We start from the raw sequence: 16,909 nt of genomic DNA, 5'->3' as shown, positions 1-16,909 counted from the left end.
AACTACCTCATCAAATAAATCCCCCCAAAAGATTCACTGGCGGGGCAAGTCAGCATAAGCCAAAAACACCAGAGGAATACTATAGAATATAATTTTTCAAGGTGTTGGAGAGTTTGGGCATTCAGTTCAAGGAACGGTTTAACCAACCAGACTTAAAGAAACTGAAACAGATCGAGAATGTTCTCCTCACTGGGCAGATGGATGATATGATTGTACAGTATCCAGAAATAAACATGGATATTTTGAAGGTTCAGCTACCAATGTTTCTTTCAAAGCATACAATCACATAAAGTGATGAAGCTGCATGCATTCTGAAAGCAATGCCAGTGAGGTGAGAGGCTTATTTGATGAGGTTGAGAAGCTTGTTAGGTTGTTGTTGGTCGTCCCTGTGGCCCCAGCTGAAGCTGATCGAAGCTTTAGTGCATTTACAAAACTGAAAACCTGGTTACGATCTACTATGTCTCAGCAGCGCCTTAATAATGTAACTGTATGTCATGTACATCAAGAGGCCCTTGACAAAGTGGACCTTAACGATGTAGGCCAACAGTTTGTATCTGTAAATGACAGACGTAGGCATCTGTTTGGAAAGTTTAGATAAAAGGATGGAATCAAGAAAATGCAGTAAAATGTGGAAAGTAGCCATAATGGAGTTATAATTTTGAGTGCCAAATAGTAGAATGAAGATGTTTTTATGCTTTGTTTTTAGTTTAGTATGCTCCAAATGTTCTCAAATTCTACCTCTTGCAACAGTGTTTTTTTTTTTTGTAAGTATAAATAGGCTACTAACGTACATAGTAAATTATTTTTGTTTGTTAATAAACCGTATGGTTGTTCAGCATTTCACATTCCCAGGTATTAACGTGTACTGGAGGGTAAATGTTATAAACTAAAAAAATTAATTAAATTACATTTAGCAGACGCTTTTATCCAAAGCGACTTACAGTGCATTCAGGCTATCAGTTTTTACCTATCATGTGTTCCCGGGGAATCGAACCCCCAACCTTGCACTTGCTTGCTTCCTAACACAATGCTCTACCACTTGAGTTACAGGAACACTATGCTTTATGACAACGGAATTCCTGTGCAGTTACAATAAATCTCCTGAGGGTTTAAGAAAAACAGAAATGCAAAACAAATACATTTTTCAGCCCCAACATGACCCAGATCTCATCTGATCATCTAATTTTGTAGCTGCGAGATCACTGAGATGTTAATCATAAAAAACAAGAGCAGTGTGTCTTCACGATACAGTGAGTTCATGTGTTCCCAGTTAATAAGATTAATTGTGCAAAAGGCAACTGTTACTTTAAGATTTTTTCGAAAAAATATTAAAATCAACACAGAAAGTGTGTCGGATTCATTCAAATGCACTGATATAAAAATTATTTTGGCACAAACAGGATGAGAATCCATGAATATACTAGTAGAACTGTGTGTGTGTTTCCGTGTTTGTTTTGCTTGTGTTAAGGCAGATGACAAGACAGTGGGATTTGTTTAGGCTCATAAACTACCTAAACAGAAAGAAACAGAATACAGAGAGAAAGAAAAGGGGAACAAGCAATAACCAGCTAACAGGAGACTTTCCCACAATTTTAGTGAACATTTTGACAAGGTCCTTTCAATGTATATATATATTTTATTTTATTTTTTTTATTTTATTTTTTTACAGGAACATTAATTATTATTATAGTTATTTGTTCTTTAATAAGCCTTTTGTTTTTCAAAACATTAGCATCATTCATGCAGGATTTATACCTGAAACATTTTTGGATAATCATTTTGTATTAAAATGTTACAAATAAAATGTCATTTGTTTGTTTGAAGAATGGTGGAAAGGAATGTTCCCTTAATGTTCAAATAATCAAGAAAAAAATATTCTTAAAACATTTAAACAGATATTTAAATTTAAAAAAAGGTAATCTGATTTAAAACTAGCAAACAAAGTTACATGCTCATACATTTGCTTTCTGTCTTGTTTAGTTTCTCCGTATTTCAGAATAATTTTCTGGCGATTTGAAACTAAATCAGATAACACACTGTACTTGGTCTCTGGCCAGCTCATCTAGTCTGACAGCTACTTCCTTCTCCTCCCATCAGACCGGGAGTAAATATTATCTTTGAGTCTTGCAGCAACTATAAAATCTGTCAGGATCAAAGCTAGACAGAGGAACTATGAGGCACATCTTTACGGATTAAACCAAGCTATAAAAAAGAAAACAGGTAATTTATTGTTGTAGAAAACTTTGTTCATTCTTTTTTTTTAAATAGATTTGAAAAGCCAATTCGTAATTCCAGACTGTATTTTCTAATTCTCTCTCTTTATTATTATTTTTTTTATGTACTGTAGATCAGAATGATATAAGATGTTATTCAGAGAAATGTTTCACTTGAGGAACAGGAACCTTATGACATGAAGCTTCAATCGCATATTAATGTAAGTCTATTCATGTAGATTAATGTAACTCATTTTATGTTCTGCTGTTCATTTCATTATTGGATTAAATGTCATTTTATTTTGTATTACTACAATTTAAATTATTATTATTATTATTATTATTATTATTATTATTATTATTATTATTTGTGAAACTAGCTCAATAGAACTAAGCTTTGTCATATTGATTAATTAAAGACATAACTGACAGATAATTTTGGAGATACAATTAGATCTGAATCATGTCAATCATGCCAAGTAACTATTCAAATCAAAATTGTAATTTACTGAAGAACAAACCATGGTGCCAAAAAGACTTCAAATGTCTTTATTCACAAATTGTAAACTTCCATTATAAAATTCCACAGGAAATTCAAGAGGGAGTGCCCAAAATGCAAAGCATTAACTCTACCCCAAGCCTAAGATAACATCAGTAGCCCCGAGCTTCAAATCTGATTGGTCGATAGGGATGTTGTTCCAGGATGTTGAATGAGGAAATGTCCTGCCCGCCGAAATCACATTCATCTGTACTGTAAATATTGCTCAGGGAAAGTCTCAAATGTACATTTTGTCACCTTGTACGTCAAATAAACAGTATGCTTGCCATGTTTTCAAGTAGCAGTCCCTAAAATAATATGACATGAAGATATATTTTTAAAGACACTTGTATTAAGTCATAAAACATTTTTCATGTTTTAAACATAAACAAAATGTAGTGGGGCTACAAACAGATAAAATAACACAGTCAATCTTTCTACGGCTCTTCTATACTATATATATATATATATATATATATATATATATATATATATATATATATATATATATATATATATATATATTAATGGTTGCATAGTGTTTGTCCCACTGTTGTGTGGCGCCATCTACTGGACAAAAAAAAAAACCTGACTCTAATCTTTGAATACTGTATTCGGTGACTCAGCACACTGTCAGATAAGTGCACTTAGACTTAAGTGCACTTGTCCTTAGTTTCTTAGTAACCACATCATTCACATATCCATACTTATACATACTAATCATACAATCTTGACTGGCACTGACTGGTTGCTGTAACATTTATTTCTGTTGTGTGATAGGCTGTTAGATTAATCCAGTCCAACAGTCTGCATGGCCACTGTTATAAAAGGGTGCCTGAAGTAAAGTGAAAGTGACGTGACATTCAGCCAAGTATGGTGACCCATATTCAGAATTTGTGCTCTGCATTTAACCCATCCGAAGTGCACACACACAGAGCAGTGAACACACAAACACACACACACACTGTGAACACACTACCGGAGCAGTGGGCAGCCATTTATGCTGCAGCGCCCGGGGAGCAGTTGGGGGTTTGATGCCTTGCTCAAGGGTACCTAAAGCCGCGTTTCCACCGCAGGAACTTTACCCAGGAACTAGGGACTTTGGCCTGGTACTTGGTGTGTTTCCACTGCAGGAACCAGGAATTAAATAAAGTTCCGGGTAAAAAAATGCCCCTCAGAAAGTCCCTGCTGGCGAGGTGGTACTTTTCAAAGTTCCGGAACTTTCGGGGGCGGGACTTTGGCGCTAAACATTCTGTTTATTGTTTATTGACTTTATCAGCTTCATTACAGGTACCCAAAGACGTTTGTCGTAGGGGAACACTGAATTATTTTGCTGTTACAGTGAATTGTCAAAGCATATTTACTCAAGTTAAAATACAAGATTAAAAGAAAAAGAAGAATAAAATACTTAATAAAGGCTGATTGGTTAAGTTCACGCAGCATTGGTTGAGTTCAACCACCATTTATTCGGATCAACATTTTCAAAATATTACTGTTATTGTGTCATGAAATGTAATTTTAAATGTCATTGTAATGGCTGTATATAACGATACACATATCCCTGAACTAAGTACATTTCTGCAGCTGTTATTATGTTTAAATGAAAACGAAAGGAGGCAGTGGTATTTTATATCCTATTTCGTGTTATTGTAAATATACTGAGAGGAGAATTGCTATAGCCAAAGCCATCTGAGTTCACGCAGCATTGGTTGAGTTCAAACACCATTTATTCGGATCATTTTCAAATATTACTGTTATTATGTCATGAAATTTTAAAAGTATTTCAAGCGAGAATGTAGTTGTTCAAACTCAAATCTATGGTTTATTTATAAAGACAGCGCCTATTTAAAAATGTGTTTCGCCGATCTCTGAGACGGTGAGCTCCACTCGATCAGCGGGAGCTCAGTCCTCATGTATCCACAGAGAGCAGCCCCTCCTGGGATAGACCTTCTGATATGTGCCGCTGGCTCTGATGTGTCTTTAGTGGTTAAACATAAAATATCATTCAGCTGCGGGGTAAATCTAACAGGTTTTCTTTGGTCTGTATTAAATTTATCTATATGTTAAAATGAAAATAAAAAAGGCAAATTTATATAATATTGTTTTTCATTGTAATGGCTGGATACACATATCCCTGAACTAAGTACATTTCTGCAGCTGTTATTATGCTTAAATGAAAACCAAAGGAGGCAGTGGTATTTGATATCCTATTTCGTTTTATTGTAAATATACAGTAAGGAAAATTGCAGTAGCCTAGACGAGCTGACTGAAGTTATCAAGTACACTGCTGTTCATAGATTTACCGGACTTGCGTCGTTGCAGACATCACACTCCCCAGTCGAATGCACAAAGTCTGAACTAACTACCGATGATGCACGTCCAAAATCAGCGTACTTTTTTTTTTTTAAATCAGCGGTACTTTGTATTGAGAAACGCGCGCGGACCTACGTCACCAGTCATTTGCCTAATCTTCCCGGTACTTTACACCGCGGTGGAAACGCAGAAAGCAACAGGTCTGGGGGGAAAAAAGTTCCGGGGAAAAAAAGTTCCTGGGAAAAATGTTCCGGGTAATTTCGGTGGAAACGCGGCATAAGTCGTGGTATTGTAGGTGGAGAGAGAAGTGTACATGCACTCCCCCCACCTACAATTCCTGCCGGCCCGGGACTCGAACTCACAATCTTTCAATTGGGAGTCCGACTCTCTAACCATTAGGCCATGACTTCCCCACAGTACTCCATCCACTTGTTTGTCTGAAGGAGACGTGTGCAGGAAGGCCCAAAACATGGCACCATGAAGCAGTGTCTTGTTCCTTTTCTCAGGGCCATGGATATCTATGTACCCAGAGACATTCCCCTTCAAATGGAATTCGCACTGCATCCTCTCGTGGACACAAGCCATGCTGTGGGAATGACTGGCTTATTGATGATACAGTTAGGTCCTTTTAGGACAGTTAGGACATTTGACAATGACACAGTTTTCATAATTTCAGCTTTGTATACCGCCAGAACAGAATTAAAAATAAAACAATCAACATGAAATTAAAAAGCAGACTTCAACCCGGTCAAATCACGCTTCGCTGCTGTCATGTGTCTTTATGGCTGATGTTTCTTACTGGCTGCACATCTCAGGAGTTGAACTAAATTATAAGATAAAATGCTTAGGAATTACAACCATACTTATTGTAACGAGGAGTGAGAGGCGTTCGGATCCATGTGCAGAATTAAGAGAATGGTCATACAGGCAGAAATCAGGAACGGCGCCAGGTGTGTTAGGGATATCCAGAATCATTAACGGTAACAAGCAGAGATCAGGACAGGCAACAATCCAAGGTAATACACGGGAACAACAAACACTAAGAAAAACGCTCGGAAATGTCAGGCAGGCTAAACAAGACTTCGCAATGTGGCTGTGTGTGAGTGCTGCTTATATGTGTGTGTAAATGAGGTACATGTGTGGGAAGTAGATTAGCTGATGAATGAGGTGCAGATGTTGCAGGGTGATAGGGATGCAGAGGCTCATGGGAGATGTAGTTTGGGTGTGGTGCAACAGATGAGAGGTGATAGTATCCAAGTGATATGGTGACATCTGGTGGTTGATGGGTGGAATGGTCCTGAGTGGAGTGCCCTCTACTGAAGTTCGTGGGCACTCCAGCCTCATTTTAAGGGACTCAAAAATAATTGGAGAATAAATATAATCATAAATGGACATCACCAGAGTTTCTTCCTTTGTGACGCTTTGCCAGGCCTTTACTGCAGCTGACTTCATTTAACTTTTTTTACCTTCAAAAAATCCTGGGTTATATTTGCTGCATTTGGGTCATCATTCGTACTAGGAATCAACTTTTTGACTGAATCAACTTATCCAACCGTTTGACTGAATCTGGCCAGACAGTATATCCATACACTTCAGAAGTCTTCCGGCTGCTTCTGTCCTCTTTCAGATCATCACTAAACACCAGTAAGTCAGTGCCACTGGAAGCCATGCATGCTCATGCAAGCACACTGCTCCATCATGTTTACAGACATGTTTACTTAATTTCAGCCATCCAAAGAATGCTTTCCCAGAAGTGATCTGGCTTTTTTTATGTGTTTTGAACAAAGTCTAATCAGACCTTGTTTGCAACTTGTGGTGAACCCTCTGTACACTTGAATGTAACCTCCTAGAGAATGTTCTTCTCTTGGCTGTATTTTTTGAAACTTTTTTTTTTTTTATTTATTTTTATATATATATATATATATATATATATATATATATATACCATAAACAGGATTCTCTGATCATTCACCGCTGTTGTCTTCTGTGGACGTCCAGGACTTTTTATTCCAGAGGATACTGGAACATTGATTAGAAAATTATTTTCTTGTCAGCCCAATGTTTTTTTTTTTTTTTTTTTTTCGTTAAAAACAAAGCACAAACTATGGCCACTGCATCCTCTTTGTCCGCCATGATTGTTTACTCTGAAGTCACGTTTGATCTAGAGGGATTTTGCAAGATTTCCCGTCTGACCTGGGAATGCTCGGGAGTCAAATCGGTTCGTGTGTGATGTATTGATTTTGCCGTGTGGCTGCACACCATACACTGAACGACCTAAACTGTTAGACCTCTGATTTTTTATCGCCGTGTGTGGGGTCTCTCAGGTTTGGAAAATCGGCCGACAATTTTAAAATCATCCCGTGTGAACCAGGCCTTAGTTGGGGTCACTTCATCTACAGCGATATCATTGACTTGATTGCAAATAAATGCACAGACACTATTTAAACTGAACAGATATGACATCACTGAATTCAATGATGAACTGCCTTTAAGGCAACCAAATTGTTCTTAGTATTGAACTCCCTGTCAGGCGCTGAAGTGTGCTCCCGGTTGAGCCAACCTTTGCCTTTTCCGTTCAACTACCAGAAAAAGCTGCAAGAGCTTTCCCAGTTAAACAATCTTGGCTTTTCTGTCTTGCATCAGTGAAGCTACCTGTTCGATGCAGTGAGTATTGAGCTCCCATCGGATGTCGGTGAAAGCCTCCTGGTTAGGCAACTGACTTTTTCTTCTCCAATCCAACCATACTAGTCAATCTTCGAATAAATACTTGCCAAATACAAATACCAAATACTGGCTATTCAACTTTACCTTTCCGTCTTGCGTTCGGAGAGGCTTTCCCGTTTGATGTCGTGAGTATTTACCTCCCATCAGACATTGGTGAGAGCCTCCCATGTAGGCAACATTACTTTTTCCTTTCTACGGTCAGCGATTCGACGCTGTGAGTATTGAGCTCCCGTCGAATGTCGGCGAGAGTCTCCCGGCTAGACAACTTTTTTCATCCTATGGTCAAAAAAGGCTTACACATCCGATGCTGTCAGTATTGAGCTCACATGGGATGCTGGCGCGAGCCTCCAGGCCACACACCCTTACCTTTTCCTCCTACGGTCAGCTAGGTTTACCCGTTCGATGCCTTGAGTATTGAGCTCTTATCGGATGCTGGCGAGAGCCTCCTGGCAACACAACTTTACCCTTTCCGTTTTGTGTCCGGAGAGGCTTACCCGTTCGATGCCTTGAGTATTGAGCTCCCATCGGATGTTGGCGAGAGTCTCACAGCCACCTAACTTTTGGTTCCTGTTTGACGGCTGACACTGCTCGCTGTACGACGACTACAGTCTCGACCTCCCACCAAACTCTGTCCAAATCTTTCCCCCCCACCTGGTGAGGCTTACCCTTTCGATGTTCTGAGTCCTGATCTCCCATCGGATGCAGCGAGAGAGTCCGCTCAGTCGTGTTTTCTTTCTCCTGCTCCCCGGCCGGCAAGGCTTACCCGTCTGATGCCGTTGAGTTTTGTGCTCGTGTCAGATGTCGGCGAGAGTGCTCCCGGATGGGTTTTCTTAATTTGCTGCCCACAAACAGGTCTTATCTGATTATTTTTATTAACTTTAAAACGTAAATATAGGTAATAATAAGGTGCTTGCACAATTGATCTATATGGTCGTTTTTTGTTGGAGGACAGGCTCATTTATATGTAAGTGTGAACTCGTGAAATGTAGTTTCATTAACAAGATTCGGGAGAAGCACGTCAGATACTTAGCCTAGTTAGCACAGGTGGAGCCACTTAGGATAATCAACCCTAGGGTATAAATAAAGCTGACTTAGCCTACCTGTCTCCATTGACCTGTCCCCATCTCCTCCACCAGAGTTAATTTTACACTTTTATATACGGGGGTACTCTAGGTTCGGGCCATTCCCGAGCTCAAAGCCCTCCCCAGACAGCACCCTAAATATGCATTATAATACTTTGGCTAATTATATGTAAGTGTGAATTCGTGAAATCTCCATTCAATCTTAAAGTTACCTCATATCGGATCCACCGATATGAAGTAGTCCTTGGGCTAAATGTGCGTGACACTCTGCTTCACTTTAATCATTCTGAACAAGTGTTTCAACAGTGATTAGTTTAGCAGTTGTAAATCCAATATTGGTGCATTCCCCATCCTTTTTCAGGGCGAGTAATAGCTGCTATATAGTCCTCAATCACTCAGTGTCAAGTGCTAAGGTGGCTTTATAAAGAGGATAGCTGTGTTTGAAGAGCCAAGGGCTGAGGCCCAGTGAATTCTAAGTAAATATATAATATATATATATATATATATATATATATATATATATATATATATATATATATATATATATATATATATATATATATCATACGTTATTGCTTACATATATTTTTGCAGTCATTGTGTTTTTAATACAGTGTTATAACTTGACTCCAGTTTATGATATGAGCAGCACAAGAATGCAGATATTCCTACATCCTCATCCATGTTATGCAGAGAAACTGAAATGGAGATATAAAGAACTGAAAACAACAGGGGTACAGACTGGATTTTCCTCTGACCTTTCAAATTATGTTTATTAACTGCACCAACAGATTATCTGCTCTGTTCAGTCCCTCAATTGAATTAAAAGTCTGCCCTCGGCAGGCCCCCGATCTGCACCTGCACACCCTGCATAGCCAGACACTGTGCCCCTGTTAAACATCTAACACACAAGCTGTCATTCTGTGCATTAGTGGTGGATATTAGAACAAGATTTCAGTGCAGGTTACATAGTTACACCAGTAGGTGGTGGCAAGGGATTGTTTTTATGAGGGAGTGAGTGAGTGAGTCAGTTTCTGACACCAGAGATGTTAGATCCTTTTAAAGTTGCCATGAAATGGTTTGTGGTAGTCTTGGGTGGAGACATGATTTTGTCCACCAACATTAATTGAAACATTGTGGCTTGCTATAGCCACAGAACTGAATCCACTGACTGTGAATAACATGATGATTGTGATTACATTGTTACAAAGGCACCTTTCATGTGGTTAGAGATATTACACATCTAGTGAACATTTCATTCTTGAATTTCATGTGTTGGAAGCAGGGAGAATGGGCAAGCAAAACAATCTGAGTGGCTTTAACAAAAGTATTGGCTAGCAAGTCAAAGCCCACCTGTCTAGTCTGATCTCAAAAAGAGCTACTGTAGCTCAAATTGCTAAAATATATATATAATTCTGGCAATGGTAGAAAGGTGCCAGAACACAGTGAATCACAATTTGCAATTTGCAGGCCACTGTCTAATTGGCACAAGAGCATCAGAACTGAAACATGTGCTCCCAACAAAATACAAAACAAAAAATAGAGCATTAGCTTCTGGATCCTGACACTAAACTGAAACCAAATCAAACAAGTGTGTCAGGATCCCAGCCTTCACACACACTACATGAGTGTCCTGAACAGATGAGCATTTCTGAATTTCAGACATAATCTAAGAAATCTACCAAATATCTGAGAAATATCAAACGTGGTAAACTTAATGAAGTGATGATGGTGAGGAAGGATTAGGTGTTGTGGACAGAGAAAATTTCTCTTTGACTTCCTTTGCTTGATGTGTGAAGGTTTTTTTTTTTTTTTTGTCTTCCTGTCTTTGCTTTCGAGCTGCAGCATATTCATCTTCAGTGTTGTTGGGAGGAAAGCAGATCTTATACAGAAGTGTCTTAACCCACAACAACAAGATGAAGATCATTCAGCTTCAGCTCTGTGAGTTTTTACATGATATCTGCACATTTATATACTTTGCAACTTTATTAAAATTATCAATAGTTTTATGCTATGCATGACAGGGGTTTAATTATTTTTTATCTTACAGATGTATTAATGTGTTGTCAGTATGCAGTGTCAGATCTATTAACTGATCTGGGATCAAATGTGATCATAAACTGTGATCTTGATGAAAAGGAGGTTTATTGGATTTTACTGAAAACAGCAGATCCTCCAACAGTCATTCTACAATCATTCTCAACATCAGCTTTTTACCATAATAAAACATTCAAAAATAAATATTCAGTGCAGTTTAAACATCGTCTGGTTATTAATAATGTGACTGCTGATGAATTAGGAGTTTATTACTGCATGAACACAGGCATACCTCCAAAACTCAGCAACAGCACCAGAATATACTTCAACGGTGAGTTCATTTTCCTGACATGTTGATTATCACTGCTTGCATACTTACTAGTCATTGGTAATACACATAAAAAAACAAAAAAACTTTTATTTAAATTCCAATTAATATATTATAATTATCCTAAGTGCTACAAATCTGTAGTCATTAAAAAAAAATTATACAGTAACAGACTGTATATTTTTATTACAGAAGCAACCGTGTTAACTGAGTGCCACAATCATACAGTGACTGAATATATTGAGCAGAATCAGACACAGCGGAAGATTATTATAATCATAGCAGGTCTGATGAACGGACTTATGATCATTGTACTGATTGGTGAGTTGTGTTCAGCCATCTGTAAAAATATTGGTATGATTTGTATGATTTTGACTACATTATTATCGTGCAACCTTTTGTAAATACTGAATCTAAAAAAAGAAAAAAAAAAAACTGTTCTATTTCTAGGGCTATTAAAAGTTTTTGATGGAAACAGAAGGTCAGCAGAACAATCACAACTCAACACTGATCTACAGCAGACACAAGTTACAGAACAAGATCAGGACCATTTACTCTTAAAAAACTGTGAATCCATCCTTATTACTAAAATTAATTTCTGTCTTGATAATTATTGAGGGTTCTTGCTGACCTGCAGAACAGCGTTCTGACACTTTTTTGGTTAATTTTTGTATTGCTTAGATAAATATTTTTTTAGAATGCAATGGTAGACGTTTCCAAACTGTGTAAAAAATGTTCAGTGCAACGAATCCAGCGGACCCTCCCCCCCACCACCAAATAAAAAAATAAAATAAAAATAAATATACAAATAAGTAAAACAAAATACTACATTTCATATTGTTAATATTTAATTCTTCTTTCTAAAGACTGTAGAAGTTAGAAGTCATGGTAAATGGACCATAATTATAGAACCAACGGCTTTTATATTTCTCTTTATGATTAACATATACAAACCCGATTCCAAAAAAGTTGGGACACTGTACAAATTGTGAGTAAGAAAGGAATGGAATAATTTACAAATCTAATAAACTCATGTTTTATAGACAACATATCAAATGTTGAAAGTGACACATTTTGAAATGTCATGCCAAATATTGGCTCATTTTGGATTTCGTGAGAGCTACACATTCCGAAAAAGTTGGGACAGGTAGCAATAAGAGAACAGAAAAGTTAAATGTACATATAAGCAACAGCTGGAGGGCCAATTTGCAACTTATTAGGTCAATTGGCAACATTATTGGGTATAAAAAGAGCCTCTCAGAGAGACAGTGTCTCTCAGAAGTCAAGATGGGCAGAGGATCACCAATTCCCTCAATTCTGCAGCGAAAAATAGTGGAGCAATATTAGAAATGAGTTTCCCAGAGAAAAATTGCAAAGAGTTTGAAGTTATCATCATCTATAGTGCATAATATCATCCAAAGATTCAGAGAATCTGGAACAATCTCTGTCCGTAAGGGTCAAGGCCAGAAAACCATACTGGATGCCCGTGATCTTCGAGCCCACTGCATCACATACAGGAATGCTACTGTAATGGAAATCACAACATGGGCTCAGGAATACTTCCAGAAAACACTGTCAGTGAACACAATCCACAATTTGTACAATGTCCCAACTTTTTTAGAATTGGGTTTGTAACAGCACTCTAATAATCTGTAGAAAATATTACTGTCTATTTACTGTCTATGCAGGACACACTTGTTGTTCATTGTATAAATATTTTTTTTTTTTTTACAAATGAAATTATATCCCTGTCTTTGTATTTTATTGGGTCCTTGAGAGAAACATCATTTTTTGGTGTCGTGGCATCAAAACATTTGCAATATCCTGCTTCAGATGAAATGTGGCATTTATAATTTTTTATTATTATTATTCTTATTCTTATTATTTACTTAAAAAAAAATACTAGCTGGTTTCTTTGTCATTTGGAACAGTTTATTTGTCTTAATCACTTCTGCTGAATATTGTTTATCTGAGAGGTTGTCGATGTGGATATTTCTTTGTCTACAACTTTGACCTTAGATTGGATTCTGTACACATTATTCATTATTTGTGTGAAGCCTGATCATTTTCTTTTCAATGTTTTAGGACCAAGATGAGGTTACATTTGATACAATACAGAGGACTTTTTTATTTTGTCAAGATGGTTTAATTGATGCCTTTAAATGGAATCTGTATTAATAAAAGAGTTAAATTAAGTCTGTTGCTGTATTTTGTTGTGGTTTGTATATACTTTTCTCTTACTCAGGGTTTTTTAAAAATATGTTTTAAAGATGAAAAAACGTATCCTTAAATTTGAAATATACTTATTTCAGCTTTCCGTTTGTAATATGACTGCCTCTAATGCCTTCTTTTATTAAATAGTTTATCAATATATAAATAGTAATTATTAAATAGCAATATTTAAAACTCACATAAATACTTTTCCCAACCTGACATTTATGAAAAACACCATTATTCTAAGAACACAATTCAGTTATCATAACCTGGAATTCATAATGAAGCGATTTTTAGAATTTAGAATGTTTATTATAGAGTTGCTTCATTATGAATACATACTTTTCATGTGTACGTTTTGTTGTGTGTGTTTGATTATGTCACTCTTGATAATCTGAGAAAGATGTTTTGCTAAATAATTTCAGCATCATATTTAGTGATGTTAGTATCGCAGAATTTGGAGTTTATGACTGTATGAACACAGACAAACCTTTAGATCCATTTCCAGATTCATTGTTAATAAATAATAATATAACAATTAATAACACTACGCGGTTACTAAACTCAACTGATGAAGTGCTAAACCAAAACCAGAAACATCTTCCACTGGTTGTGACATTTGACCACGAACATCTTCTCACCTTTGTCTAGAGTTGAGGTTTAACTGTGAAATGACAGCAGAGTTAATATCTTTATTTTGATCAAGTTCTCACAGTCTTAACCACCAATGGAAAAAGAGCAGCATTGCAGTATGTCTGCTTTGTGCGCTAAAAATCTTTTTCACTTTCTCGATGAAGGAAAAAAAAATCTAAATAAAGCTACCTTTCTTGAGCCTTGAACGTGTTAGTTGTGATGCTTTCTATGAAGGGTCAGAAAGCTCTCGGATTTCATCCAGAATAACTTAATTTGTTTTCTGAAATGGATCAAAGATCTTACAGGTTTGAAACAACATGAGGGTGGGTAATTAATGATAGACTTTCTATAGTTTTGAGTGAACAATCATAAAACAACAAAAAAGCCCCAAGTGGTTACTACTGGAAGTGCAGGTTTTAAAGCAGTGAAGCGTTAAAGACAAAGACACCATCCTCTCATTTTGTGGTTTGTGTGTTTCTGTCCAACAACTAGTTGTGCTCTTCTGACAACAGTCTGCAGAGCTGCAGTATATCAATATTAATCAGTCTACTCTTATACATATTGTATGTCAACAGAACTAGAGATTTATTTGGAGAAAGTATTTAATCGTGCTATTCTGAAACCTACTCTAGAAATAGTAGTCAATATGTTTTCAGAACTGTGAAACTTTTATGTCATAGGTGATATTTTTGGTTAATTAAAAAATGACCATATATAATTTTTCTGACGCTTCTGCTGCCCTCTGGAGGCTGCAAGTGGTAGTTCTCAATTTAATGTTACAGTGGTCCAGCAGACATTTCTGGGCCTGCTACTACAGTAAATGCCAAATTCATGTGATGTTGATGATCACGTAATTAAAAAATTACTATATTATTATAGAAGCCAAAATGATTAAACAAAATCATTGTACTTGTTGTTAATTATATTATTTTAAGTATTTACACAAATAGTTTTCTAAAACCTGTATGTATCACAGTTTATAAACCTCAAATAGAAACAGCAGCATTGCAGTATAAACACTGTTGTACTTCATGATGGTTATTGTTTGTATATAGATATACATATTTAACAACATGTAAAGCAACTTCTTCCACTTCGACTGCACTGATCAGAATCAGAATCAAACAAAATTTCAGATTATTATCTTCATATCTGCTCTGATAAATGGACTTCTGATCATTGTAGTGATTGATGAGTTATCTTTGCTTATTGTTCTAAAATGATAAAATCATATATACGCATTAGAGGAAATAAACAAATAAACATCCAAATAATGCAGTCCTCCATTGGTGAAGTTTTGAATGTGGCCTTTGGAGTGTGTCTTCATATATATATATATATATATATATATATATATATATTACACACACACACACCATTTAAAAAAATAATGTAACCTTTATTAAATAAATTTCTGTTTAATTCTTAGTTTTTGTTGCTGGAAAAACAGAGCAGTTAGAAAAACACATTCATAATGCTGATCTGCAGACAGTGTCTCAGAGTTATCTGAAACTCATATGGAGAAAATAACATTGCAGTATGTCTGCTTTATTTTCTGTAGCCTGCTGCATGTCATATCTAAACATTTAATCTGTGCATGTTTTATATTGCTTTGAATATAGTTAGTAAGCTTTTAAAGGGAAAGTTGTGGCCTAGTGGTTAGAGAGTTTGACTCCTAGGGTTGTGGGTTTGAGTCTCAGGTTGACAATATCACGAATGAGGTTTCCTTAAGCAAGACACTGAACCCCCAACTGCTCCCTGGGGGCCACTGCATAAATGGCTGCCCTCTGCTTAGGGTGTGTGTTCATGGTGTGTGTGTGCACTTTGGATCGGTTAAATGCAGAGCACAAATTCTGAGTATTGGTCACCATACTTGGCTGTATGTATGTCACATTAAAGCTATTGTTAAATATTTACAATTGGACTTCATTGGAAAGGTGTGTGTTGAGGAAAAAACAGTGACCCTGAGTGTCTAACATTGGAAGTAAGTTTCGGATTATTAAAAAAAAAAAAAAAAAGAAAAGAAAGAAAAAAAATGTAAAAAGACGATTTATTCGTGACATCAGGTTTTCAAATCAAAAATGAAATACATTTAATTACATTGTTAATTTATATTTAAAACTCTTCAAACAGAAATTTTAAAACAGTTCTGTAACTTCGTCTGACTGAAGAAGAGAGAAGCTTTACGGTCTGACAAGGGCTGCTTCCACTGAGACACTTCAACAAAACTATTTCAACAAACCCAAAGAGAAATAATAAGAGACAGACTATGACCACTACAGCTGCGTTTCCACCGCTTGAACTTTACCCAGGAACTAGCTGGCGAGGTGGTCCCCTTTCTGTCCCTTTCGGTTCCTGCAGCTCATTGTGTACGTGGAGGATCCTCATTACTTTCCCGCTCATATGCAGTGACGATAAACTGAAGTTATGAAAATGTATTGCGACACAGTGACAGCAAGATCATATAAAATATCATTGAGAGAAAGGTTTCACTTGTGGATCGGGATTCAGAATACAATTTTATTTATTTTTTCAGAGGAGTTACAAAAGGAATCTTCCCCCTCATACTCATGTAAGTCCATGAGTTTATTTACTCATTATTTGATTCAATGCTGCTCTTTTTCTATTCAATGCTCTCTAACAGAATTAGATTGAACATACCTTGAACTTTTATTTTATTATGTAGAAATATCAGAAATCATATTACAAATGCCAATACATGTTCTTTTTTTTCCCAGAGACTCTTAATTTATTTACACTACTAAACCAAATGAAACAAATGTTTAATTTGTCATTTAGGATAGCACTTAAGTATTTTAATAAGTAT

General features: G+C 36.5%; 2 long non-coding RNA genes across 2 annotated transcripts; both read left to right on the top strand.

Annotated features, from left to right (window-relative positions):
• The first annotated feature begins 2,116 nt into the window (after positions 1-2,116).
• LOC113039984 (uncharacterized) lies at positions 2,117-16,843 on the top strand. The gene is made up of 3 exons (XR_003275119.1): positions 2,117-2,220; positions 2,348-2,434; positions 16,619-16,843. It is a non-coding gene; the product is annotated as an uncharacterized LOC113039984 (long non-coding RNA).
• Positions 10,742-11,757, top strand: LOC113039988 (uncharacterized). The gene is made up of 4 exons (XR_003275123.1): positions 10,742-10,811; positions 10,921-11,238; positions 11,428-11,556; positions 11,686-11,757. It is a non-coding gene; the product is annotated as an uncharacterized LOC113039988 (long non-coding RNA).
• Positions 16,844-16,909: the final 66 nt, after the last annotated feature.

The sequence above is a fragment of the Carassius auratus genome, chromosome 22, assembly GCF_003368295.1.
Source record: "Carassius auratus strain Wakin chromosome 22, ASM336829v1, whole genome shotgun sequence".
Taxonomy (NCBI): domain Eukaryota; kingdom Metazoa; phylum Chordata; class Actinopteri; order Cypriniformes; family Cyprinidae; genus Carassius; species Carassius auratus.
The sequence above is the reverse complement of the archived record's forward strand: the minus strand, read 5'-3'. Positions and strand labels throughout refer to the sequence as shown.